The sequence below is a fragment of the Rattus norvegicus genome, chromosome 1 (assembly GCF_021556685.1).
Source record: "Rattus norvegicus strain SHRSP/BbbUtx chromosome 1, alternate assembly SHRSP_T2T, whole genome shotgun sequence".
NCBI lineage: Eukaryota > Metazoa > Chordata > Mammalia > Rodentia > Muridae > Rattus > Rattus norvegicus.
Window position 1 is genome coordinate 67041197 of NC_141534.1, and position 24800 is coordinate 67065996.

The following is a 24800-nucleotide window of genomic DNA, read 5'->3' on the forward strand; positions in this document are numbered from 1 at the left end:
GCACACGTGCGCACACGTGAGCACAGATGGGCACACGTGTGCACACGTGAGCACAGAAGTAAAGAGCTGAAGATACAGGCATTCAGGGAAGTGGAGAATGGAAGCCAGGGGGCCAGAGGAATTGCGTGATGACAGATAAAAAAGAACCATAAAAGAGACAAAAAAGGCAGGCTGTCTGCAAGGGGTTAGAGACGAGAAATTACTATGTAAAGAAAAAACAAAAAGGAAGTAGCCCAAGGAGTGGTCATAAAAGCTACGACAAGAAGAGAACCAGACACTGCCACTCACACACTATTCCACATTAATCCAGACGAGGCAGACTTCCAAGCTGCTTCTTGCCTTCGGAAGCCTCCCAGGAGTATAGGGTATTGAGCACAGCAGGAACAGGTCCCCATCCTCCAACACCACCTTTCCTAGCTAGCAGCTTTCTCATTGGCTCTGAGCCAGGCTCTTCGTTGCTTCTTTCTGCCCCTCTTCCTGGTAAATAATAGATGTGAGCTCACCCAGTACTCACTGTTGTGGGTCCCAGAAGTTGCCACGAGTCTGGAAATTTACCACAGTTGGGAATAGAGTTAAGAATCCCGAGGTGGAGGGACATTGTGCCCTTCCTACTTTCTACTTTGGAGTGGTAGGAAACAGAAATGATAGAGTGCCAGGTGGCCACTTATTAGTGGCTTCCTGGATTGTTTTGTCCTTTTCTAGGCTCAAGGCTGTACCATATTCTTTTTTTTTTTTTTTTTTTTTTTTTTTTTTTTTTTTTTTTTTTTTTTATTAACTTGAGTATTTCTTATATACATTTCGAGTGTTATTCCCTTTCCCGGTTTCCGGGCAAACATCCCCCTCCCCCCTCCCCTTCCTTATGGGTGTTCCCCTCCCAACCCTCCCCCCATTGCCGCCCTCCCCCCATAGACTAGTTCACTGGGGGTTCAGTCTTAGCAGGACCCAGGGCTTCCCCTTCCACTGGTGCTCTTACTAGGATATTCATTGCTACCTATGGGGTCAGAGTCCAGGGTCAGTCCATGTATAGTCTTTAGGTAGTGGCTTAGTCCCTGGAAGCTCTGGTTGCTTGGCATTGTTGTACTTTTGGGGTCTCGAGCCCCTTCAAGCTCTTCCAGTTCTTTCTCTGATTCCTTCAATAGGGGACCTATTCTCAGTTCAGTGGTTTGCTGCTGGCATTCGCCTCTATATTTGCTGTATTCTGGCTGTGTCTCTCAGGAGCGATCTACATCCGGCTCCTGTCGGTCTGCACTTCTTTGCTTCATCCATCTTGTCTAATTGGGTGGCTGTATATGTATGGGCCACATGTGGGGCAGGCTCTGAATGGGTGTTCCTTCAGTCTCTGTTTTAATCTTTGCCTCTCCCTTCCCTGCCAAGGGTATTCTTTTTCCTCATTTAAAGAAGGAGTGAAGCATTCACATTTTGATCATCCGTCTTGAGTTTCGTTTGTTCTAGGGATCTAGGGTAATTCAAGCATTTGGGCTAATAGCCACTTATCAATGAGTGCATACCATGTATGTCTTTCTGTGATTGGGTTAGCTCACTCAGGATGATATTTTCCAGTTCCAACCATTTGCCTACGAATTTCATAAACTCGTTGTTTTTGATAGCTGAGTAATATTCCATTGTGTAGATGTACCACATTTTCTGTATCCATTCCTCTGTTGAAGGGCATCTGGGTTCTTTCCAGCTTCTGGCTATTATAAATAAGGCTGCGATGAACATAGTGGAGCACGTGTCTCTTTTATATGTTGAGGCATCTTTTGGGTATATGCCCAAGAGAGGTATAGCTGGATCCTCAGGCAGTTCAATGTCCAATTTTCTGAGGAACCTCCAGACTGATTTCCAGAATGGTTTTACCAGTCTGCAATCCCACCAACAATGGAGGAGTGTTCCTCTTTCTCCACATCCTCGCCAGCATCTGCTGTCACCTGAGTTTTTGATCTTAGCCAATCGCACTGGTGTGAGGTGAAATCTCAGGGTTGTTTTGATTTGCATTTCCCTTATGACTAAAGATGTTGAACATTTCTTTAGGTGTTTCTCAGCCATTCGGCATTCCTCAGCTGTGAATTCTTTGTTTAGCTCTGAACCCCATTTTTTAATAGGGTTATTTGTTTCCCTGCGGTCTAACTTCTTGAGTTCTTTGTATATTTTGGAAATAAGGCCTCTATCTGTTGTAGGATTGGTAAAGATCTTTTCCCAATCTGTTGGTTGCCGTTTTGTCCTAACCACAGTGTCCTTTGCCTTACAGAAGCTTTGCAGTTTTATGAGATCCCATTTGTCGATTCTTGATCTTAGAGCATAAGCCATTGGTGTTTTGTTCAGGAAATTTTTTCCAGTGCCCATGTGTTCCAGATGCTTCCCTAGTTTTTCTTCTATTAGTTTGAGTGTGTCTGGTTTGATGTGGAGGTCCTTGATCCACTTGGACTTAAGCTTTGTACAGGGTGATAAGCATGGATCGATCTGCATTCTTCTACATGTTGCCCTCCAGTTGAACCAGCACCATTTGCTGAAAATGCTATCTTTTTTCCATTGGATGGTTTTGGCTCCTTTGTCAAAAATCAAGTGACCATAGGTGTGTGGGTTCATTTCTGGGTCTTCAATTCTATTCCATTGGTCTATCTGTCTGTCTCTGTACCAATACCATGCAGTTTTTATCACTATTGCTCTGTAATACTGCTTGAGTTCAGGGATAGTGATTCCCCCTGAAGTCCTTTTATTGTTGAGGATAGCTTTAGCTATCCTGGGTTTTTTGTTATTCCAGATGAATTTGCAAATTGTTCTGTCTAACTCTTTGAAGAATTGGATTGGTATTTTGATGGGGATTGCATTGAATCTGTAGATTGCTTTTGGTAAAATGGCCATTTTTACCATATTAATCCTGCCAATCCATGAGCATGGGAGATCTTTCCATCTTCTGAGGTCTTCTTCAATTTCTTTCCTCAGTGTCTTGAAGTTCTTATTGTACAGATCTTTTACTTGCTTGGTTAAAGTCACACCGAGGTACTTTATATTATTTGGGTCTATTATGAAGGGTGTCGTTTCCCTAATTTCTTTCTCGGCTTGTTTCTCTTTTGTATAGAGGAAGGCAACTGATTTATTTGAGTTAATTTTATACCCAGCCACTTTGCTGAAGTTGTTTATCAGCTTTAGTAGTTCTCTGGTGGAACTTTTGGGATCACTTAAATATACTATCATGTCATCTGCAAATAGTGATATTTTGACCTCTTCTTTTCCGATCTGTATCCCTTTGATCTCCTTTTGTTGTCTGATTGCTCTGGCTAGAACTTCAAGAACTATATTGAATAAGTAGGGAGAGAGTGGGCAGCCTTGTCTAGTCCCTGATTTTAGTGGGATTGCTTCAAGTTTCTCTCCATTTAGTTTAATGTTAGCAACTGGTTTGCTGTATATGGCTTTTACTATGTTTAGGTATGGGCCTTGAATTCCTATTCTTTCCAGGACTTTTATCATGAAGGGGTGTTGAATTTTGTCAAATGCTTTCTCAGCATCTAATGAAATGATCATGTGGTTCTGTTCTTTCAGTTTGTTTATATAATGGATCACGTTGATGGTTTTCCGTATATTAAACCATCCCTGCATGCCTGGGATGAAGCCTACTTGATCATGGTGGATGATTGTTTTGATGTGCTCTTGAATTCGGTTTGCCAGAATTTTATTGAGTATTTTTGCATCGATATTCATAAGGGAAATTGGTCTGAAGTTCTCTTTCTTTGTTGTGTCTTTGTGTGGTTTAGGTATAAGAGTAATTGTGGCTTCATAGAAGGAATTCGGTAGGGCTCCATCTGTTTCAATTTTGTGGAATAGTTTGGATAATATTGGTATGAGGTCTTCTATGAAGGTTTGATAGAATTCTGCTCTAAACCCGTCTGGACCTGGGCTCTTTTTGGTTGGGAGACCTTTAATGACTGCTTCTATTTCCTTAGGAGTTATGGGGTTGTTTAACTGGTTTATCTGTTCCTGATTTAACTTCGATACCTGGTATCTGTCTAGGAAATTGTCCATTTCCTGAAGATTTTCAAATTTTGTTGAATATAGGTTTTTATAGTAAGATCTGATGATTTTTTGAATTTCCTCCGAATCTGTAGTTATGTCTCCCTTTTCATTTCTGATTTTGTTAATTTGGACACACTCTCTGTGTCCTCTCGTTAGTCTGGCTAAGGGTTTATCTATCTTGTTGATTTTCTCAAAGAACCAACTTTTGGTTCTGTTGATTCTTTCTATGGTCCTTTTTGTTTCTACTTGGTTGATTTCAGCTCTGAGTTTGATTATTTCCTGCCTTCTACTCCTCCTGGGTGTATTTGCTTCTTTTTGTTCTAGAGCTTTTAGGTGTGCTGTCAAGCTGTTGACATATGCTCTTTCCTGTTTCTTTCTGCAGGCACTCAGCGCTATGAGTTTTCCTCTTAGCACAGCTTTCATTGTGTCCCATAAGTTTGAGTATGTTGTATCTTCATTTTCATTAAATTCTAAAAAGTCTTTAATTTCTTTCTTTATTTCTTCCTTGACCAGGTTATCATTGAGTAGAGCATTGTTCAATTTCCACGTATATGTGGGCATTCTTCCCTTATTGTTATTGAAGACCAGTTTTAGGCCGTGGTGGTCCGATAGCACGCATGGGATTATTTCTATCTTTCTGTACCTGTTGAGGCCCGTTTTTTGACCAATTATATGGTCAATTTTGGAGAAAGTACCATGAGGAGCTGAGAAGAAGGTATATCCTTTTGCTTTAGGATAGAATGTTCTATAAATATCCGTTAAGTCCATTTGGCTCATGACTTCTCTTAGTCTGTCTACATCACTGTTTAATTTCTGTTTCCATGATCTGTCCATTGATGAGAGTGGGGTGTTGAAATCTCCCACTATTATTGTGTGAGGTGCAATGTGTGTTTTGAGCTTTAGTAAGGTTTCTTTTACATATGTAGGTGCCCTTGTATTTGGGGCATAGATATTTAGGATTGAGAGTTCATCTTGGTTGATTTTTCCTTTGATGAATATGAAGTGTCCTTCCTTATCTTTTTTGATGACTTTTAGTTGGAAATTGATTTTATTTGATATTAGAATGGCTACTCCAGCTTGCTTCTTCTGACCATTTGCTTGGAAAGTTGTTTTCCAGCCTTTCACTCTGAGGTAGTGTCTGTCTTTGTCTCTGAGGTGTGTTTCCTGTAGGCAGCAGAATGCAGGGTCCTCGTTGCGTATCCAGTTTGTTAATCTATGTCTTTTTATTGGGGAGTTGAGGCCATTGATATTGAGAGATATTAAGGAATAGTGATTATTGCTTCCCGTTATATTCATATTTGATGTGAGGTTATGTTTGTGTGCTTTCATTCTCTTTGTTTTGTTGCCAAGACGATTAGTTTCTTGCTTCTTCTAGGGTATAGCTTGCCTCCTTATGTTGGGCTTTACCATTTATTATCCTTTGTAGTGCTGGATTTGTAGAAAGATATTGTGTAAATTTGGTTTTGTCATGGAATATCTTGGTTTCTCCATCAATGTTAATTGAGAGTTTTGCTGGATACAGTAATCTGGGCTGGCATTTGTGTTCTCTTAGGGTCTGTATAACATCAGTCCAGGATCTTCTGGCCTTCATAGTTTCTGGCGAGAAGTCTGGTGTGATTCTGATAGGTCTCCCTTTATATGTTACTTGACCTTTTTCCCTTACTGCTTTTAATATTCTTTCTTTATTTTGTGCGTTTGGTGTTTTGACAATTATGTGACGGGAGGTGTTTCTTTTCTGGTCCAATCTATTTGGAGTTCTGTAGGCTTCCTGTATGTCTATGGGTATCTCTTTTTTTAGGTTAGGGAAGTTTTCTTCTATGATTTTGTTGAAGATATTTACTGGTCCTTTGAGCTGGGAGTCTTCACTCTCTTCTATACCTATTATCCTTAGGTTTGATCTTCTCATTGAGTCCTGGATTTCCTGTATGTTTTGGACCAGTAGCTTTTTCCGCTTTACATTATCTTTGACAGTTGAGTCAATGATTTCTATGGAATCTTCTGCTCCTGAGATTCTCTCTTCCATCTCTTGTATTCTGTTGGTGAAGCTTGTATCTACAGCTCCTTGTCTCTTCTTTTGGTTTTCTATATCCAGGGTTGTTTCCATGTGTTCTTTCTTGATTGCTTCTATTTCCATTTTTAATTCCTTCAACTGTTTGATTGTGTTTTCCTGGAATTCTTTCAGGGATTTTTGCGATTCCTCTCTGTAGGCTTTTACTTGTTTATTAATGTTTTCCTGTGCTTCCCTAAGTGTGTTCAGGTCTTTCCTGAAGTCCTCCAGCATCATGATCAAATATGATTTTGAAACTAGATCTTGCTTTTCTGGTGTGTTTGGATATTCCATGTTTGTTTTGGTGGGAGAATTGGGCTCCGATGATGGCATGTAGTCTTGGTTTCTGTTGCTTGGGTTCCTGCGCTTGCCTCTCGCCATCAGATTATCTCTAGTGTTACTTTGTTCTGCTATTTCTGACAGTGGCTAGACTGTCCTATAAGCCTGTGTGTCAGGAGTGCTGTAGACCTGTTTTCCTCTCTTTCAGTCAGTTATGGGGACAGAGTGTTCTGCTTTCGGGCGTGTAGTTTTTCCTCTCTACAGGTCTTCAGCTGTTCCTGTGGGCCTGTGTCTTGAGTTCACCAGGCAGCTTTCTTGCAGCAGAAAATTTGGCCTTACCTGTGGTCCCGAGGCTCAGGTTTGCTCGTGGGGTGCTGTCCAGGGGCTCTCTGCAGCGGCAGCAACCAGGAAGACCTGTGCCGCCGTTTCCGGGAGCTTCAGTGCACCAGGGTTCCAGATGGTCTTTGGCTTTTTCCTCTGGCGTCCGAGATGTGTGTGTAGAGAGCAGTCTCTTCTGGTTTCCCAGGCTTGTCTGCCTCTCTGAAGGTTCAGCTCTCCCTCCCACGGGATTTGGGTGCAGAGAACTGTTTATCCGGTCTGTTTCCTTCTGGTTCTGGTGGTGTCTTAGGCACAGGGGTCCTGCCGCTCCTGGGCCCTCCCCCACGGGAGCCCAGAGGCCTTATACAGTTTCCTCTTGGGCCAGGGATGTGGGCAGGGGTGAGCAGTGTTGGTGGTCTCTTCCGCTCTGCAGCCTCAGGAGTGCCCACCTGACCAGGCGGTTGGGTCTCTCTCTCACCGGGTCTGGGAGCAGAGAGCTGCTGCGGGCCGGGATGTACCATATTCTTAAATAAGACTTGGTTTCTTCAGTTTCAATGCAATACCTATCAACCTTTGATACCAACAACTAAATATGCTTAGAGAAAGCACGGGAAGCCATAACAAAAGGAGGGAAACAGTAGATTCTCATGGTGATCTCCAAATAATTGATACGATAATTCAGGAACCAAATAATTGATACGATAGAGACTTACAAGTATATGAATCAGCATCTTCCAATGGTTGTTCTAGAAGCTCCTGGAACCTGAGAACCAACGTCCTGGTCTCCGAGAACTTGACTGCAGGCAGCAAATAGGTTCTGGTAGGATGTAATATGAGCTGAGTCAGCAGTAGAATGGGTGGGACTTCAGAGCCTCTCTGTCCCTCAGGCAGCCTCCCAGTCAGCCTGGCCAGGAGCTCAGGGATAGAGTGAGTGAATGGTCTTGGGAAGGACCTTGTCCAAAAGCAATAGCAGTAGATCACATGACACTGACACCAGAGAGGGTGACAGATGATGGAAGTCACCACCATGGGTCTGCCGGAGGCTGTAACTTGAGCTCTGCAGCTGGTGGTCCCTGGTGGCCACAAGAACAATGACTTGGGACTGTATCGAGACCCTAGCTTTGTGCTGGCCGACATGTGAGTGTGTGCACATGTACCACAGTCCAATCCTGGAAAGCAAGGCACTCTGGTGCCAAGATCCATATCTCGACTCCAGACAGAGTCCTGCACCTGCCACGTGGAGCCATATGGGTCTTGAGGGGCTGCAGGGACCTAGGCGGCAGCTTTGCACACAGATAAAGCACATGTTAAAAAGCAACTTACTAGATCCCAGCTTCATCAGAGCTATTTCGAGATCATACACTTGTCTCCCTCCAAGGGATATATGGGGCGTAGGAAGGGCCAAGGGCTTTCTTGAGAATCTCAAAGCTCTACCATCTGAAGAAAAAAAAAAAAAAACGCTGAGAAAGTCGACATTATACCAGCAGGAAGTCCTCATTCCTGAATAATGTGCCTGTGTCCTGGTACTGTAAGGCACACCAAACTTCACCATATGCCTTAGAGTTCTCTGTGGACGTGAAAGGTAGTGCCCACCGAACCCAAACATCACCAGTGGCAGTGGTGGAGTATTCCAACATCAAATAACAGCACATGCCACATTCAGATATGAGGATCATCTGCAAGTCTTTCTTTCCTGCCACAGTTGTAGACTTTGCCCCCCCCTTCCCGACCACCCCCAATCTCTCTGAATTCCAGCACAGGTATTTCTTGGAACCTCAATCCCATTTGACCAAGTACTCACCGTCCTTCATCCTGTCCTCCTTCCCTCCCAATGTGACCCCCCACAACCGACTGGGATACATGGAAAGAGAGGCAAGCTTCCCTGTGGCTTGGAAGTAGAACTTGTCTACATTGAGATTTTAAAAATGCATACATATGAAAACAAATAAATATATAAATGTTTAAAAATGTGTCAGAGGTCTTCAACATCCCTACAAACGTATGTACCACTGTATCAGTGTCATAACAACAGTCTGAGAAACAAATGTTTGAGCACTCATCAACTCTAGGTACAATTAACTTTATTACCACACATAACCACCAAACATAACAGTATCAAACTCCCTTGTTTGTCTGATCTATTTTAGTTACAACAGTTCTTCTTCTTCTTCTTCTTCTTCTTCTTCTTCTTCTTCTTCTTCTTCTTCTTCTTCTTCTTCTTCTTCTTCTTCTCCTTCTCCTCCTCCTCCTTCTCCTTCTCCTCCTTCTCCTTTTTCTTGCCCTTTCAGTTCTTGCTTTGAAGATAAGTCTTCTATCCTTACCGTCTTAAAGTTCATTTTCTACAGATGTGTGGGTTCAAGGTAAGGCTAAGGTCCAAGGGTAGTCCATTGGGATGCTCCATATAGTCAGGGCAATTTTGACAAAAACATACTTAAAATGTCTGTCCTAAAAATTAAGTGTTATCTAAGCAGCTGATTTATTCATTTCATGACTGGCATTCCTAATGTATGTCAGACCCTGCATTCTGTCATTTTTTTTTAAAGTTTCTCTGATCTCAATGCATGAGCCCAAGCCTAAACCCACACCTCTTCTATTTCCTGAGATGAGAGAGCTCTCTTATGGGTAAACATTTTGTGCAAGCCTTGGCAGGGAAGGTTCTAGATCATATCCTCATTCCAGAAAACCATCTTAGAGTCATTTCTAAGTCCCCAGTAAGATTAATTTGTGTAAGGGAATGACAGGCATTTCAGAAAGAAAGACAGTAAGAAGGACAAAAGGCTTCACTGGTGTTCATAGTTGATCTGTCCTAAAGAGACACCATCTGGTCATGAACTCAAGCTCAGAAAAGTCCAGGCCTGACAAGCATACTACAGAACTTGGGCTGCATCCCCTCCCTTCAGGCCTCATGGCTAAGAAGGACAATAGGCTTGCAGCAGGCAGAGCACCTAGATGGATGTGTAGAGTGCCTAGCAACACTGAATGGTTGGTGACAGAGTCAGACATGGGGACCACATTGTCAGACACAGCTCTTGTGTTCTGCTGGTCTCTAGATTTTCTTCAGCACAAACACTGACAGAGAGCTATTGTAGATTTTTGACCCTGGACTTATACTTTCTGTCTGCTTCCTTAACACAAACCTAGACTTGAAAAAAAAAAACAAAGGGTCACACACAAGGAAGATCGTGTAACCAGACATGAAGAAACTGTAGTATCAGACATGGAATGACTACAAATTCAGATTGGAAGAAGACTGGGTATGAAAAGGAACACTGCGTCAGACATGGAAGAGATCCCTGGGTCAGACAAAGGAGACTCTCAGGATCAGACATGAGGGAGAACACAGTCAATAACAGGGATGGCTTCAGATAGAGGAGGGACCACACTGTCAGACATGGAACCGACCACATAGTGAGACACTGGAAGGACCATGGGGCCAGACACAGTCAAAGCCGTCAATTCAAGACAGAAGGACTACAGACTCCACGACGTAATGCAGCAGACCCTTTATTCAGGAGCAATTTTAAGTTTTCTATGTATTTTCTTGGGTCTGAGCCCTCATTTTTGCTGCATTTGGATAAAAACATCAGCTTACAACCATCTCCAAATGTCATGTAGTCACAGAACGGGAGCAGAGAGTGAAACAGAAGACCTGCAGACCTACTCATCTCTATTAGGTGGTCCAAGGCCACCTGAAAAAAATCACTTTCAAGCATATATTTCTTTATTATTAGTATGGTGTGTGTGTGTGTGTGTGTGTGTGTGTGTGTGTGTGTGTGTGTGTGTACATGATGGGTGGGAGGAGCCCCCATGAAGTGGCAGGTGTGTAGAGGTCAGAGGTCAGAGGATAACTGTGGAATAGGTTCTCACCTTCCAACTTTACATGGCTTCTGTGAAGTGAGCTGAGGTTCCCAGGTTTACACAGCGAGAGCTTTTACCCACAGCTTTCACTCACACAGACACAAGTGTATTTTAGTCATAGGCAGAAAGTAAATCAGGCGACCAACTCACCAAACCTCCTAATTCAGAAAGTTCATGCATGGTAGATTTTCACAAACCCAGTTCGGTTTTTAACTCTTCTATTGTTTGAGGTTCAAACTGAGAATGTAAGAAATGGCTATCTTTTCATGTCTGATCCTTCTTCTCCCACTCAGGAAAGCTCAGCTCACCCCCGTGTCCCCACTCTGAGCTGAGAACAGCATAGCTCGCTCTTGGCATGAACAACGCTCTTGCTAGCACGCAGCCTCCTGAGCCGTCAGCGGATCCAACTGCCCACCTTGGGCAGCAGCATTTGCTCCTGTGCGAAGCCCCTCTCTGTGTGGTGGTTTCATACATCGTGCTCCTGGCTAAGGCCCTTAGCAATGAACTTTCAAAATCCCTTTAACGTAATAGAACAACTTTGTTAGCAAAATCATTTGGGTTCTTTGCTAAATAGTGCTTGTTGGTAAAGACACTCCTGTTTAAAATAATCTCAAAAAGATTAAATACACGTTCTGATAGAAGATTTTGAAATCAGTAAAGGATTTAATAAGAATTTTACCCCAAGTGAATGACAATCCCGTTAGGAACTCCAATTAGCAAGATATTTAAGGAAAAGTGTGGTGATGAAAATGTGTATTTTGAAGCAAACATGAGATTGCAAGAAGTAAAAGCAACAGCCATCAAAGCCATTGGGTTTTTTTGTTTCCTTCACTTACAAATCTTTTCTATTCTGTTAAATAAAAAAAAAAAAACTCACTGCCAATTAGATGGATTTAAAATTCGACCTAGGCGTGATTTTATTCAAAGGAAACCATTTTAGCTTGTGTGAAGGTCTGAATACCGAGACTCCCTGCTGGGCACTGATCAGCTATTGATTAGGGGGGGTTGCCAAACTGAATCATCATTGCCAAATAATAGGGCCTTCAGCTCAGAGGGCTGGGCCTGAGCACATTTGCTATAGGAAAAGCAAAGCCAGTCTTTTGTGGAGAACCAAAGGCCCTGGTCTCTCCAGAGGGAAAGAAATGTTAATTGAAAAATTCCTTACATAGGTGACGGCTCTGAAGTCTGCTCAACATAAAAGGTATGAAATCTCCATCGGGCTGTGAAGAAAGGACCCTGAAGTTTAAGTGGGTGATTTCCCTCTAATGGTGTTGATTAATTCCTATTCACGAGGATGGGTTGGTGGAGCAGGCCCTTGACATCTGGACCTTGTGCATAGGGAAGGCTGAATTAATTGTCTCCTTGACAGGGAAAATTAAAACAAAGAGACTTCCTATTGGATATAGAGAAACAAAGAGTGCTGGGATTAGAAAATATCCAAGGTGTGTCTCCTCTCCAGTCTCAGGACTGGTTTTTGCCTTGACCATTAGCACCATGACTGAAGAGAACTGCTGTTTCCTTCCTAAGGCACAAAGTGGAGAAAGCCTCCGGTGGGAACAGGCAGGCAGAGATGGAGGTGTGGGCACCAGATAGTGTTACATCCTGTATGTGTCATCCACGTTTCCCCCATCATCTACCTCTTAAACAAGAAGGGACCTAGCATGAGACTCTCTGTTCTTTCTTCCTTTCTCCCTCCTACCCCGCTTGACATTCTTATCCCTGGCCAAGGCAGCTAGTGGCAAGCTCCATGCAGTGAGTGAAAACATTTGAATTCCTTTTAACTTAGCCAAAAATGCTACCCACAAGGACAAGGGACCAATTGCCATGATGTATAGGCATTAGATAGGGTACCAGGATGGCTGGAGATGGAGCAAGGACAAACACAGAGACTCCACAGAGCTGGAGGTCTTCACACCCAGAGAAGGCCACAGGTGACAGGTGACAGGTGCCCATGCAACAGTGCTGTAGTCACCAACTGTGTTCATCCTACTTACTGACCATTCTATATAAAGAGCTATAACAATCAAAGAATAGTGAAGACAGGAGGGGAGATTTAGCCGAAGCTCTGGCAGGGCACCTGCAACACCTGTAGAACCTGAGTCACTAACAAAAATGGAGAATGTCCTTAATGGTTCCTCGGTCCTGCTAAACAAAGGGCTGAACGAAGAGATTCTCATCACTAGCCCACCTAATCTCTAGTTTCTGCTCCCTCCTCCCTGCTACCCAGTTATCTGGTGTACAAAGGTAGGTGGAACAAATCAGTCGAATAGGGCATGACAGCAAGAAGCTCTTTATTGGGATAGTAGAGGAAGACCCATGCCCCCCGTGTTTATAGAGAAGAGTCCTCACTGCTAGGAATATAGTTCACAAGGAAGTTAAGCCAGGATGTAAGTAGACTTTGCAAGCTATGCCCACTCAGGGGAGCTGAACTTGCCAGTAGGATCAAGGGCCTCTTGTGACAGTTTGTTGCTCTGTGTTCTTAAAATCAAACAAGACAAACTCCCTTTTATCTGTGACATTACTTCAGGCAAGGTAACCTGGAAAAGAAACAACTCTGTCAGTCCTCTAATAAATACTATGTAGTCTTCACCTAAAGAGACACAGATGAGGCTGGGCTTCACAGCCAGACCCTGAGAAAGGCAGTGGAGGGGAGAGCCATCTCTAAGCAAAAGGAAGGTGCGGAGTACTTATACCACCTATGAAGAATTACCACAGGAGCTGCTGCCCCTGACCTTGCGCTTTTGCTCTTGGCTTTGAAGGTCTCACTCCTGGGGCTGTCCTGATTCTCCAACACTTAACTCGGATGCCTCTCCTTCAGGATAGTGAGCTGTGACCACCGTACAGCCAGGGCTTACCAATGGCTCTGTATGAGCCTCCGCTTGGCTCTCCTTGCACACAGAAGGATCTGCTCCTTAGGGTAAGTTGTACTTGCCCCTTAGATGCCCATGTCCTTGGAATCAATACAGGCTGGACCTACCAGTTAATAATAGATACCAAAATGCAAATGATAGGAAGGACTTAGGGGCCTGTCCCTTCACACAGGTCTATCAGTGGAAACATACTGGATGTGACTTCTAGTGAAGGACCAAGGGCAGCCACATGTGAGAAGGGCTACATTCATTCGTCTCTACAGAGTCTGCACCACCATTTTCTGACAAGGAGAAAAGTTCTCAGTTAGGCCCTGTTTTTGTTTGTTTGTTTGTTTAACGATTGAAGACAGACATTGATTGGAGATAAGGAAACGCATATGAGACAGTCACCTAGAAAAAGACCCTCTGCCATACAGAGGAAGGACTTGGGAAGCTAAAAATTACTTTTTTTTTCTTTTTTTCAGAGCTGGGGACTGAACCCAGGGCCTTGCGCTAGCTAGGCAAGCACTCTACCGCTGAGCTAAATCCCCAACCCCCTAAAAATTACTTTTAAAGGCCTCTGAATTGTTTCTTTCCCTTTAGGGTGGATCCGTTTGAAGAAATGTAGGATGGTTGAATGGCCCAGAACTGTTGTATGGCAAGTCCTAAACAAGCCTTGAACGTGTTGAATTAGTCTATCATCAGGAGGCCTGGAGATTGGAAACCAGAGCCTACAAGGTCTTCGTTTTAAGATGCCAGGCTTTCTTCTCAAGTTAGGAGGGTGAGGAAGATGCTGGCCAACTTGGGAACTTGCTACCTTTATTACCAAGTTAGGGAGTATGGGGCTGGGAGCGATAATGACGGCTCTTAGCTGCTTTGACCTGACAAAGGGTGGACTATTGGAGGTGAGGCAGTAGTCTGAGTACCTCAGTGGAAGGTCTATCTAAGGGACCATGATAAAACTTAAGAGATGGTGATTAGCCAGCACAGTAGATATTCGTTAGGTCCATCATCCCGTGGTTGAATATCTCTGGAGCTTGTCCTGTAAGTGGAGTGTCATCTACATCACACGAGACTTTGCCATAGGTATCTATGAGCCCAATGATCTCTTTGCTGCTGTTGCCTACCATAAGGTCTACACCATGGAGTAGGGCATTCATCTGATTTAAGAGTTCATGGAGCCCTTTTTCAGCCAATTTAAGCTTAGAAGCTAGCCATTGGGTTTCTTCTCTTCTAACCTCATGGGGAACATTAAGAGACAAAGTTGATGAGAAAGATGTTTGATAAAGTGAAGCATAATTTCATAGCTGACTGGACTGTGTACCAGAAAGATTTTTACCAGAACCCCATAGAAGGCCTATTGACATTACTTTCCCATAAAAGATACCTCTGCCCTTGTAACGGTGGTAATGTCCAGTGGAGGTGGACAATATGAGCCAAAACTGAATGAAAGCCAGCTTTCATTTGTTGACATTGACATCTATATGTTGACGTCTATAAGTCTGACAACAGGGTATCTGGCAGCCTCCTTTAACTGAGGAACATGATTGGTTAGAACATCATGTTAGACCTGTAAGAAGAGCTCTTCTAGAAACAGTGTTATCCAGAAAAGAGCCCTTACTGGGAAATAGCTGTCCAAGTAACATCTCTTCTGGTTAAACACAAGGTCTGAAAACTGTTAAAGAATCAATGATGTTACCCATATTAATCAAGGTTACACTTTCCTTTGGGGCATTGAAGACCATGTAGGCATCAAAATTAGTAACTCTCTTTTTGCTGTCAAGGGCACTTGGAGTTCTTGGCCTCAGGGCTAAGTTGGACTTGGGAGGAGTTTCTCTGATGCTGGTAGCTTCTTTTTCTAGTTAATCCATCTGTGTGAGGACAAATTAGGGTTTTGCTTGACCATTGCTGTATTTGGAAGTGCGGGGAAACTTTTCTTCTCTAGTGCCCCTGCCCTTTACAGGCTGGACACTGATTACAGCACACTCAGTGGCGTCTCCATGGCCTCCCGGAACAAGACAACAGGTGACTCCCCACAGTTTACAGACATTCAGAGATGCCCCATAGTTCTTTGGAACAAGGGGAAAATATTCTACCTTTTAGTTCCTCTGACCACATCAGCAGAAGCCTCCGAATATGGTTATTGAACACCCAGAGGGTCAGCAGCACCAGTTCATTGTTTTTAATTAATCCATAATGGTTAGGTGACCCTCGAACAGAAACTAAGTACCTTTACAATAAATTTGGATAAACACACCAAAGCTACTACAGCTGGTAAGCAGTTAGCAGGATTTGGATGATCCCACAGTTAAAAGAAGAGCTAGGCACAGGGGATTTTAGGAGACTTTCTCTAGTTCACAGAATAACTCTAATTGGAGGGTGGTACTACAATTAAGAGTTTCTCCTGATCAGAGAAAGAACTGGAAGATCTTGAAGGGGCTCGAGACCCCATATGTACAACAATGCTAAGCAACCAGAGCTTCCAGGGACTAAGCCACTACCTAAAGACTATGCATGGACTGACCCTGGACTCTGACCTCATAGGTAGCAATGAATATCCTAGTAAGAGCACCAGTGGAAGGGGAAGGCCTGGGTCCTGCTAAGACTGAACCCCCAGTGAACTAGACTGGTGGGGGGAGGGCGGCAATGGGGGGAGGGTTGGGAGGGGAACACCCATAAGGAAGGGGAGGGGGGAGGGGGATGTTTGCCCGGATACCGGGAAAGGGAATAACACTCGAAATGTATATAAGAAATACTCAAGTTAATAAAAAAAAAAAAAAAAAAAAGAGTTTCTCCTGGGGTCATTTTTCCCCTGGAGGGTATTTAGATCTTGAGGGGGTTGAGACAGAGACTAAGCCACTCCTCCTAAGCACCCGAGGGTCTAACTCGCTCCAGTTGTCCAGGAGGTGAGCCAGGGAGGAACTTAAAGGAATCTGTAAGGCAAAAAAAAAAAGATTGGGAGTGACTGATGGAGGTTCACCTAATCCTCTTTGAGTCTCTCAACTCAGCATCTGAAGGGAGTGACTCCAAGCCCCAAGGGGTGGTTGGCAGAGGCAGGACCCAAACACCCCAGGACTGGTTTGCTCTTCCCCATGCCTGTAGTTCCAGTCCCCACCAGTTTTCCCTTACCTCCCCAGTGGGTCGTTATTGAGAGGCAGGCACGAGCTCCCTCCAAATCTCCTCCTTAGGACAGACTGGGGTAGAGAGCCTGCTAGTTATTCCTAACCTCCTCTCTAGGACAGACGAATCGAGGTCAAGAAGATGTAGATTCTGAGAGATAGAGCCCACGCCCTATCCCCAGATCTAAAAAATGACCTGTTTTCTTGTGATATAAACTTAAGCAGCTCCTCCTACATTCTGCGGCAAGTCAGTAGGTCCTCAGTATCTCAAATAGTGCCCTAAACAAAAAGAGTATCAGTCACTCTGGCTTAGGGTTCCCTGATCTCGTGTCCATTTTGTAAATTTTTTAAATTATAAATATATTTTCTCAGATAGGAATTAAACATTTTAACCACTCCTAACTTGTTAAAATTTAAAGAGAATTATATAAATTAAAAGGATATTTTTACAAAGTAAAATATGTAAACTGGGTTCTAGTCCTTTTAGTCTAGGATAATAACCATAGCAAATGAAGCAGAATGAAAGGACGTTTGAAAGAACTCGGAAGGGGATCATATTAGGTTCTTTGGTTTTTGTCCTTGCTGCTGCTGTTGTTAATCCTTGCTACTGTAACTGAAAGGTTCAAATTAAAACAGAACATTAAGGAAAATTAAAAACACGTCGGGGAGATCCAGTGTTGTCTCAGTCTAATAAGGAAAGAAAAGATGCTGCACTAACCAGAGGAGTAAGAAGTTTCATCAATGCTGCCTTCTCGTTTTGTGTCATGTGACTCACATTAACCAAGATGGTAGCAAAGTAACAGAGCTGCCCCTCTATCTTGATGAAGCCACCAGCAAAGATGGCAGCAAGCCACACGATTGCTTATTTTTCTCCAGATGAGCCCCAGCTCCTATCAGGTGTGAGTCCCTGTGGGATTCACCTATTTCACTGATGAAATATGGGTCACACTTTTTTCTTTAAGCGGACATTTTAGTTACTTATCCATGAATAAAGGAAAAAGCAGCATCTATAGCAGGCCCCAGAGAGAGAGAGAGAGAGAGAGAGAGAGAGAGAGAGAGAGAGAGAGAGAGAGAGAATGGAAATTTAACAATTTAACCATCACTCAATTTTAGTTTTAAACACTAGTTGACCTTTCTGACTCCCTGCATTGCAGAAGACACAGGATACACATCTGCCCGTCTCCAGGTAGAAAGGTAATTTTTTAAATTTCCCTAAAGATGTCTCTCCTCAGGCACCTGATCAAGTTGCACCCAGAATGAGGTAATACTGTCAAACTTGGGTTACTAGTACGGGGTTAGCTGTTTACAGAGCTCTGGTCACCAAATGTTTTAACTGGCTTCCTAGGGTGCAGAGACAGAGTGAGGAGGTCTGAGTGTACCTTCCTTGTTAGAAGAAAATCAAATTACCAGCCCAGTTCCAGGATGGGAGACAGATGCCTGCAGAAATAGGCGTGCCTTCCTACTGTTTTAGGCTTGACCTGATTTCTTACCTTGATGAGTCTGGAGCCCTCAAAAAGAACTCTGGATGAGCCTCTAAAGTGAAATATTCTAGGGTACTGGATCAAGTTAATTTTCTCTGCCAGTTAAAGAATTAAAAGGCAGAGATGGAGAGATGGCCTAGCAGTTAAGAGCACAGACTGTTCTCCCAAGATCCTGAGTTCAATTCCCAGCAACCACATGGTGGCTCAAAAACTATCTGTAATGGGATCCATTGCCCTCGTCTGGTGTGTCTGAAGACAGCTACAGTGTACTCATATAAATAAAATAAATAAATCTTTTTTAAAAATCTGAAGCAGCACACAGAGACAGAGTCAGCAGCAGATGAAGAAAGCTGTTTGCTGAGGGTGAGGAGGAAACACACTTACACTGAACACGAAGAGAAAAAGACCTTCTCTAAGGCCAGTTTTCCTAAGCACCTGCTCAAGAAGGTAAAAGACAGGCTCTTCTGAAAAACAAAACCAGACTACAGTCAGGGTGGTTTGAATGGATAGTGGGTTTCCCTGGACTGTGAGTGACTGAATCCTTGGATTCATCCTTGATGAATTTTGACGTGACCTGTGATGTCACTACTGGTAAGTGGAGGAAACTAGAACTGGTTGGAAGAAACCAGTCATGGGGTGGCCGGACACGCCTCTGAAAGATCTCCTGCTCTGTCTGTCTCCCTTCTGGCCTCCCCCTCCCCCCTTCTCCCCCTCTCCTTCCCGGCCAGCACTGGGTGAGCAGCTCTATTCTACAGTCTACCTCCATGCAAGGAACCAATCAAGCAGGCACTGAAACCACTGAATCTATGAACCGAAATAAATCATTCCTTCTTTAAGTCAATTTGCTCAAGAATTTTGTCATAGCATTGAAAACTAAAACAGCTGGTGTCATGATCTGTGTATGCTTGGCCCAGGGAGAAGCACTGTTAGAAAGTGTGGCCGTGTTGAAGTAAGTGTGTCACTGTGGGCTTGGGCTTTAAGACCCTCATCCTAGCTGCCTGGTAGCCAGTATTCTGCCATATATATTTGTTAGTTTTAAAATTTCTTAAATAACAGAATAAACTGACCAAGATGTCACACACCTTTAATCCCATCACGTAAGAGGTCGAGACAGATAGAGCTCTGTGAGATCCTGTCTCAAAGCAAACAAACCAAATAGGAAGACCTGACTTTTCAGGGACTTGCATGACATAAATACACATAACAGACTTTGAGGGTCCTTAGCTGACAATGGACTTGTTCATTCTCTTCCTTTAGCACATGTGACTTCTTTCCAGTCTGTCTGCCCCGGGTGTGTGGCCCTTCTCTGGACAGAGGTGGAAGCTATATTCCCTTCTCTACATGTGGCCTATTGTTCTACCTCTGAAAAATTAGCTTAAAGAAATAAATGTGATGCCAGAATATTTCCTTCAAAACAAGTTCACCCCAGCATTATCAGTGAGAGCATTTTAGCATTTCAAATATTTAGTTAATATTAAGAAGAAGAAAGTTATGTAACAAAATCTATCAGATCAATAGACTATTACAAGCCAATGTTTATGAAACAGAGAAAGGTACCCACGGCTATGTGAATAACAGCAAGATATAAAGTGGCACACGATGCATAATTCATAACTCCCTAAAAACAATAGCTATATATACAGGACAGCAGGGGAATGGACCCACAGATGAAAGCCTTCGTTTTTGTAGTTGTCTCTGCTTCTAAATTGTCACGTGCAGCTGCTAGAGTTAGAACCAGCAATTAAGTTCTGTGTATAAAACTAGTGACAGCTTTCTTCTCACCTCAAGAAGAAATCAAAAACTCCAAGACCCTTCACACTTGGAAATGAGATCCTTCACATGTGCCTTCTGCAACAAGCATCAGGCGTCATGCTCAGAGCCAAGCCAGTTGTGCAGAAGCCACCTCTCAACCCAGGCTACCTCAGAGCCTGCTGTGCTTTCTGTAAACTACCCCAGTCTGAGAAGGAGCCTTGACCCACGAATGTTACATTGTTCCTGTTTCGCTTCTTACTGTTCAAGACCTAAAAGCAAAACAAGCTTCAGAGTATCTCTGAGCTCAGGTTATAAACCATTTAACACAGTTTAGGGCCAGTGGGATGGCTCAACAAACAAAGGCGCTTGTGGCCAAGCTAATAACCTGAGCTCAGTCCCTGGAACCACATGTGAAAGGAGGGAACTGAGTCACACAAATTGTTCCCTGGCCTCTAAGTGTGCAGCATGGCACAATGCCTCTCTGTCCTCCATACCCCAAATAAATACATGTGGGGAAAAAAACAGAATTGAAAGACAGCTTTATTTTTCATAACATCCATCACTGGACATGTCCATGTGTTCTCACCCAACACACATCCATGAGGACCTCAAGCGCTCACATACGTACACACTAGACACTAGTCGTGCCACACCCAGACACATGCACACGTGAAGACCCATGGCTTTCTGCCATGCACACGGTCCTCCCCACCAACTCCACACCTGCTCCTGAAATAAAGCGTCCCCCACAAGCAAGTCCCCAGCCAAGAATCTCTATCCCCGGAAGGTCATGAAGAATTAGATTCCATCATTTGTTCACTAGCCTGTCGGGTAAGAATCTGCATTTTAAAAGAACTTCCTCCAGGCACACGTGGTGACATAAACAGGGACCCCCGAGCTGATGCCCCTCATAAAGCCCTGAAGATAGAAACTGCCAGGGCTTCTGAGCGCCCATCCTGTGTTGAAAACAGCCGACTCCGTACAATAAGATGATAGATCGCGTACCAAAACCAGCATGCAGGGCCTTTAAAACTTCACACTTGGCATTGAGCAGTATCAATTACTTAAACGCAAACCGAATTAACAAAATATTCAACATATGTTCTTTTTAGATTCTGCTCAATCGGATGAGGCCTCGGAAAGCTGATTTAAGGGTCAATTGTTGAAAGAGAGTGCAGGCATCCTCTGGAAGGGGTCACAGTAAAAGGCAGAGGAGGTGGTCAGCTTAACGCAGCACAGGACACCCAGCTCCCTGAGGAACAGTGATTAATGCCTACACCTAACCCTGACCTCATCAAACCCTGCTGCCACCATCTGCTGGCTTAATTCCTCTGCAACGCCTGGATCTGCTGCCTCCTCTGACAAAGGGTGGGGGTGGGGAGGGAATGCTCCCTGCTCAGCACCAGCTCGATGGTTGGCTGGCTGGCCCCAGCAGAAGGCATCTGTTGCTCATGGTCTGGCAGCATCTGCCACTATTTCTCACTTTCCCCCAACATGCTGTGAGATACGGTTTCTCCCAAAGGTGGCCTTTCCCCGCACATTGTCAATCCCCACATTGTCTGCCCTGCCTGTTCCCACGGTGCTGTCCTCGCCGCCATGCTGCTGAGCTGTGCCGTTTGTCTGTCTGTAATCCAAGATATTATGTGATTGATCCGTGCCATTAGCCCTTCCCTATGCTCTGGGACATTCAATTAGGCTCACAAGCAGGCGGTTGATTGAGCAGGTTTCTATCCCCGGAAGCTTAAGGGCTTGGGACAGTCCACGGGGTGCTGGCACAAACATGTCTAGACAGAAATGGCTTTGGCAGGCCTGCTGTCCCTTCTCTGGATTTTCTCTTAGAATGTTACACAGGATGCATTGGTTTGCTCCGGATCCTGAGGCAGGTACTGAGCCCCGTAACAAGTGCGTATGAATGCTATTATTCATGTATCTATTTTTCAAGCACCTTCTGTCGACAGGATGCAGCTTGACTGATGATGCCCTCAGCATCCCAAGCGGTCACCTTCCTGTCTACTCCAGGCACATCCCCAGCTTCTGGGGACTTTCAGGGTTGGCGTCTGTCCTTCCTCCCAAAGCTATTTCTAATTCTAATGCTATCTTTAGTCACATAGCAAATAGACATCAAGGGCATTGGGTTCTGGCCTTTCTAAGAGTTCAGGGGAAGCCTCACACCTGAATGCCACCCTCCTTGAGGGTCAGGAGGTTCCAAACCCCTGAGAGCCTCAGAACAACATAAAGAAAAAGCGGCTGTTGCCCGGATACTCTGTGATCCACATGTGCATGCCACACTTCAAGGCTCCAAAACTACCCGACTGTTTTGCATACGGTAAAAGGCCACAAAGTCAAGCGGAAGCGGAAGTTCCAGTCCAGACTGAACAGGGTGAACTCAAAAAAAAAAAAATACTGATTTCCTTTCAAAGGATTTAATGTTCACAGTAATAATGTACCAAGTATTCAGTGATTCTTGGATATTCTAAATTTGCATGTAAATACCAGTTTGCTAGCCAAGGTTCACTCTCTCTGCACTGACCACCACCATCACCACCTCACCACCACGCCCTGCAAATAAGAATATGCCTTGGCAAGGTCCTGGTGCACAGCAATTCTGCAGTAATAGACAACAGACAGAGCTCAGGTCTAGCCTGTGCTTCCAAAACATTGTGACCATAAACTGAGGAGGAAAGACGAATCCACAACAAGCAAGAGAGCCCCAGATCCACTACCCTCCTGGGTTTGTTGAGCCTGACAAAGCAGGTTGAAACCCTTTGTCTAAAGCTACCGTGAGGAGCCTAAGGATGTCCAAGCTTGCTAGAGCACTAACCTCTTCCTGTGGCCTATCCCATGTTGTCACTCTGCCCAGAGACTCTCATTTCCACTTTTTTTTTTTTTTTTTTGGTTCTTTTTTTTCGGAGCTGGGGACCGAACCCAGGGCCTTGCGCTTCCTAGGTAAGCGCTACCACTGAGCTAAATCCCCAGCCTCATTTCCACTTTTTAAGTCATCGTTTCTACTCGTGGGCAACTCTGAGACATTCTCTGACCACACATTCAAAACAAATGCCAGCTAGTACCTCATCGGAGCCTGGGTCATCTACTGGGTGTCCCCAATTCCGCTTCCTTGTGAACAACAGATTCTTACAGGTCTGTTGGGCAGAGTAGAAATAAAAACAAGGATGGGATGCAGATTAGGAGTCTGCTGATGCTGCAGACCTTTAATTCCCTGAAGAATCAGGGCTACATTTAGGTTTGCAGTCGGTGTAGTGATTTGAATAGGTTTAGTCCCTATAGATTCATGTGTTTGGATGCTTGGCCATAAAGAATGGCACTACTAGGAGGTGTGGCCTTATTGGAGGAGGTATAACCTTGTTTTTGTGTAGGTGGGGTCCTCCTGGCTGTCTTCCCACCAAGATATAGAACTCTTGGCTCCTCCAGCATCACGTCTGCCACGCTTCCTGCCATGATGATAACGGACTGAACCTCTGAAACTGTAAGCCAGGCCCAATTAAATGTTGTCCTTTATAAGAGTTGCCTTGGCCATGGTGTCTGTTTACAGCCGTAAAACCCTAACTAAGACAGTTATTATGCCCAACTCTCTGCACCCAGGACATATACCAGTGCCTACTTCAAGAGTATCCCTCCTGAACTCAACTCATGGCATAATACAAGGAAGTAGAGCTGAGCTGTCACCCAGAGAAAAGCTGTCCATAGCGGTCGAGGCACAAGCATGCTACATCACAAAGCAGGAGGCATGTGCAGTGTGACCTTTTATAGAAGGGACCCCCTCTTCTGGTTCCCCTCTGAGTGTCAACCAGCTCTCAGTGGACCCCTAGAAGCAGAAATTCTGCTTCTCATAGCCGCCAGGAACATTATAAAGAACCGACCAATCAGACCACCTTAAACCACAAGGCCTTCAACAATCTCTTGGTAAGGATAGGAAGCACACGGGCATGTGGGTACCTGGAAAGGGTTGGCATGAGTAATGGCATGGGATGCAAGAAACATGTGCACACTCCACAGGAGCAGAAATACAAAACACAAAATAAAACAAAACCCGTGTTGGTCAGCAGGTTTGTCCTAGAGTTCTCATGCAGGACATCGTAAAACCACATCAGTAAGAAAGTATCAGGGGGTTGGAGAGATGGCTCAGCGGTTAAGAGCACTGACTGCTCTTCCAGAGGTCTTGAGTTCAATTCCCAGCAACCACATGGTGGCTCACAACCATCTGTAATGAGATTTGATACCCTCTTCTGGTGTGTCTGAAGACAGCTACAGTGTAGTCATATAAATAAAATAAATAATTCTTTATAAAAAAAAAAGGGGGGGTTGGGGATTTGGCTCAGTGGTAGAGCGCTTGCCTAGGAAGCGCAAGGTCCTGGGTTCAATCCCCAGCCCCGAAAAAAAAAAGAAAAGGAAAAAAAAGGGGGGCTGGGGATTTAGCTCAGTGGTAGAGCGCTTACCTAGGAAGCGCAAGGCCCTGGGTTCGGTCCCCAGCTCCGGAAAAAAGAACCAAAAAAAAAAAAAAAAAGAAAGTATCAGGTAAGCCTGGAAGATCATACTTCTGAGGACGTTAGCAGATCCCTCCACATTTACCTGCTGGAAACAGGATGGGTACAATCTAGCCTCACTAGTACCAGGATTCCTCTCATCAAAGATTGCACAAATCTCCCTCGTCTATAGCTCCCACCCTTAGAGACAGGCCAATGAAGGATCTACTGCAGGGGCCCAGGCACATACACATACTCTATATTAGCCATCAAAGTCTCTGAAACAAATACAGGTGGTGTCACTTTAGGGACAGGGACCTGATAACCATGGCAACACAGATATCTCTGGGGCCATGGTAAGAAGCAATAGTAGGACTAAAGAATGAGCCTCCTTTACGGGGTTGAGGATTTAGCTCAGTGGTAGAGCACTTGCCTAGCAAGCACAAGGCCCTGTGTTCGGTCCTCAGCTCCGGAAAAAAAAAAAAGAAGAAGAAGAATGAGCCTCCCTATAAGGGTCAAGATAGTTGGGCATAAGGTGGACATGGATGGGCTGTGCCTACAGAAGATTGATAAGTGAGTGCAGAACCTGTCCCCCCCCCCCTTAC